Consider the following 4,733-nt stretch of genomic DNA (forward strand, 5'->3'; position numbering starts at 1 on the left):
AATGAGGAATATGTGGTCTCTTATCTTCTATCTGGGCAGGGCCCAGCCTCCTCCATCATCCTGCTTTTATGAAGTTTCTGCTATTATGGAGTTTCTGTCCACAGTGGGGAAACTGTTCAGGCTGGGGCCCATCTATCTCCTGCCTCACGATGAAGTCCTGTTAATATGGCAAAAAGGATTTGGCCAATGTAATTAAGTGTACTAATCAGTTGACTTTAAGATAAAGAGATTATTTAGGTGAGGCTAAATGAGCCAAATAAGCCTAAAAGCAAAAGTACACTTGGTGACTTGTTAGGCAGCAAGAGAAAACTAATATAGATTTTGGTACATGGAAGTGGGGTGCTGCCATAAGAAATTCTTAAAATGTGGGTGTAGCATTGGAATCAGACAATGGGTAGAGGCTGGAAAACTGTTAGTAGAAATATAGATGTTAAAGACACTGCTGGCGAGGTCTCAGAAGGAAGTGAGCAAAGACATTACTGGAATATGGAGGAAGAGGATTCTTGTTATCCTTGTGACAGAAAGCTTGGCAGAATTTTGGCCTTCAGTTATGTGGAAAGCAGAATTTGTAAGCACGGAACTTGGATATGTAGCTAAGGAGATTTTTGAACAAAGTGTTGAAGCTTCTGCCTGGCTTCTTCTTGCTACTTATAACAAAATGCAAGAGGAGAGGCTTCCCTGGTGGCGCAGTGGTTGAGAGTCCGCCTGCCGATGCAGGGGACACGGGTTCGTGTCCCAGTCCGGGAAGATCCCACATGCCGCGGAGCGGCTGGGCGCGTGAGCCATGGCTGCTGAGCCTGCGTGTCCGGAGCCTGTGCTCCGCAACGGGAGAGGCCACAGCAGTGAGAGGCCCGCGTACCGCAATAAATAAATAAATAAATAAATAAATAAAAATAAACAAAATGCAAGAGGAGAGAAAATACATTGAGAGAAAAACTGTTAAAGAGAAAGAAACCAGGACCTGATGGTATTGAAAGGTCTCTGCCTATCCAAATGGCAAAAGATGTTAAAATTAAGAAATTTGCCATCAGGAGAGAATGATCTAGAAAAAGCTGAGGGTATGACGCTACAATCCTTTGCTGAAACCTGGGAAAGTTAACAAAAGATCAGAATTCTCATGCTAATTCAGGTTAATGGAAAAGGAAGGCAGATTCAGTTCCCTGACCTCCACTAGTATCTGTTGTGTTGCTCCCAGAAGTGACTTAAGACTCCTTAAAATTTGATTAGGTCCTTTAAGCCACCCACGGAAACATGCTGTTTAGATAAGAACAAAGTGCTTGCTATGAAAACACAGCTTCAAGGCAAATCTCTTTCCATTCCTTCCACTCCCTTTCAACCTTACTACTTTCCCTGTAATAGTTCTATATATAAATTCTGGAGTTATCACTGTTGGGTAGTAGCAAGTTACTTGGTTCACATCCTTTGATATGATGACATTTTAAAAAATTGGAGTATTTTGAACAAGTACATGGAGAGACTTAGACTGTCAAGGTTTTCAATTCTTAGATTGGAGAACTGGTTTAGGGGTTACCCGCATTACAGCCTACGTCTGGGGTTCAAGTGAATGGTGAGTTCAGGTGCCATAACTTGTGCTAGACTTATGGCCTGGCTTTCTAGGTCGTCCTCCACGGCTAGCACAAATAACAGAGATAACTGAGAGCTAGATCGACTGTAGGTATGCACTTTTGCACATCTCGCTACCTTACAATAAGTTTTAGTATTTTGAATATCTATTTTTAAAATTTAGTTTGAATACTAAATTGATACATTTTTAAGCTTCACACCACTGTTTATTTAGGTCAGAGAGATTTCTTGGGAGTTACTATTTATAGACTGTTAAAGACCCCTCAGGCAATGTCCAGGCTGTTGCATGTGGACAGTTTCTTGAATTATAGCACAGAAACTTTAATACCTACCTCAGGAATGATAGGGGTCTTAAATAGGCAGTATATTCACTAAAGAAACCTAGAGTTTTCTTAGATTGCCAACCTTAGTAAGACAAGAAATGTCAGGGTGACAGAGTTTAAGTGGCTCTTTTCAGATATGTTACACTGATTGTCTATATTTAAGATGCAAAACAGCCTCCCAGGAGCTATTTAATTAAGTGAAAGTAAGTCTAGTCCCTTTGGAACCAAATGGTTCAGTGAGCAAATACATACCAGCAAGTGAAGGAAGTGGGGTAACTTATTATGTGCTTCATAGACACACTGACACTTTATAACCCCATATCAAGGATCCTAAACAGTGATTGGTTGAGAAAATTATCAAACTGACTTTAAATTTCGGCAGGTACAAAATTGTCATGCAAAAGCCCAGGACAGTGTGCCACTCAGTCCTCAAAGAGAAAGATAAGAAATCCTGGATTTTCAAAGTCCCTTTGAAGGCTTTTAAGGTAAGATGGACCCAACTGATTTCTTTGGAAAGAAATTCGAATTTCAGAGAAGCCAACTCGATTTAAAAAAATGAATAACCCTTATGATTAGACATTTTCCTTCCCTTTTGACTTGTCAAATTAAAATTAGGTTTTAAAAGATAATGGAAAATTATGTGGTAAGTGGTGCTAATTCCACCTAGCAAAATATTGCATCACTGAAGAACCAGATTTGTTTTCCACAGCCATTATGTTAAAATGTCAGTTGCTAATAGGAAAAGTATATGTAAGATGAAGCACATATTTTATATCTAAAATATTAACAACGGAATGAGTGATTAGAATATTTTATGCATAATTCACTAAAGCTCCATTACTGTTATTTTTATGCAGAAAAACCATCTCTTTCAAATAGTAACCTTTAAACACTGACTGTATTAAGAAATAAACATGGATTTAGGAATTTGATTTAACACATTATGTTACATTTATTTCAAAGTTTGGCTAATCTAGTCAGTAATAAACTCTATGAGGATAGGACTCATATCTGTTCCCAGGGTTCAGTATCTGGCCCACATTAGGCCTTCAGATGTTTGTTGAATGAATGAATGAATCTCAGTTTGCATTTAATTCTTTGGTCCCTGAAAAATCAACCTTTGGCCTAAAATAATAATAATAAATTGTTATTATTTTATCAATTGACATTAGGGTTTTAAAACTAGATTAAAATACCTCTACTTAGGATATCTGGAGAGTCTGACTCCTGTCACACACTTTTTCTGTTTCATGATATAATAATAGGTTTGGAAAATAAAAGACATGTTACTAAAAAAATGGTAAACTGAGGTAGAAACCTTGTAATTATCTGGCTGCTTTTATTAGTTTTGATAACAAATTAGATAACCAGATATAAATAACTACCTTGGGCTTTGAAACAGGGCTTTATTTAAGCTTTGTTTTTCAAGGTTTTATTAACTTGTTCAAATTAAGTAAAATCTCATTTTGTTTGTGATAATACATAAAATAATCTGAAGGGGGTTCACACAATTCTGAAGCCTCTGCTTTCAGACTGACAAAACAGAGGCCATTTCTATAGTAGCCTTTCAAGCCATTTACCTACCTGTGGACACAGTGGCAAGTAGCGTCGTACATTGTTCTGCAGTAGATTTGAAAGAGAGCTAAAGTGGTCAGATTGCTGAATTGCAGTTCCGAAATGGGATGCACATAACTCTGTCCTTCACTATAAGTTCCTTTCCAGGATACCATGTTTCCTCCAAATCACAGTGTAGACTGGTCTTCTGCAGAGTCTATGTAATAATTAGGTTTGGGACTGCAAAGTACAGTATAACCTCTGCTTACTAAACAGCTGCCCTTCCACATCTATGCCCCAGAGCTCTGCATTATAGTGTCCTGAGGTCACATCAGCCTCGTTTTTAATCTATAGCAGTTTTGAAAGAGGTCTAGCTATTCTTGGCTTTCTGTTGAACAGCTATAAGAGTAAGCACATTTTTTTCCCCTCTCAATAGCTCTGGAACTGGGTCCTCTCTCCTGTGAAAATGCCAATATTTCTAGGACAGTCGATATTCACTGCGGTTTTATTATATTTCCACTATCAACATTAAATTCAATCAAGGCTATCTTATGACATACAATATTATAATCTATAAATCCAGTGGGAGTGCATGAAATAGAAGTAAAATTCCTCCTTCCTTTCTATAGTAGTAGCATCATTATATCAAGAAATCCAATTTGCAGTAAACAGCGGTTTAAAATTTTGATTCTCATGAACTCAATGTCTATCCCAACGTATCAAAAATGTACATTAGATCGTTTCTGAATGTGGATTCTAACAGGAATGAAGGATCATGTTTTTAGAAGTCCCACATAATAATCGCTATCATTTATTGAGACTGTTAAATACCTGGAAGAGTGCTACATGTTGCTTAGAGTAATAAGTATATATTCATCAGCAACATTCACAAAATAGCTTTTTCTGTGCTATGGTTTGGAATACAGTGGTCACCAAGACACTCTCCTGGACCTCAGGAGCTCTCAGTAGGGTGGGGGAACATATAAGTAGCCCCCAGGCTACTTTAAAACAGTGAAAACTGTGCAGCGCTACTAGCAAGGTGTGCAGAAGCTCCTGGGTGTAAAGAGGAGAGAGACACCAAACGCCTTTTGACATGGAGTCAGAGAATGTTTCTCAGAGAAAATTCTTCTGCTAAGATAATTGGGATAATCCTGAAGTGCAGGTATTCTTATTATCCCAGACAGAGGAATCAAATGCTTAAGAAAGCTACTTAAATTCTTCAAGCCTACACATCAGGTAGCAAAGATAGAATTGGAACCCAGGTCTCTGAAT

The sequence above is a fragment of the Lagenorhynchus albirostris genome, chromosome 4, assembly GCF_949774975.1.
Source record: "Lagenorhynchus albirostris chromosome 4, mLagAlb1.1, whole genome shotgun sequence".
NCBI classification, from domain to species: domain Eukaryota; kingdom Metazoa; phylum Chordata; class Mammalia; order Artiodactyla; family Delphinidae; genus Lagenorhynchus; species Lagenorhynchus albirostris.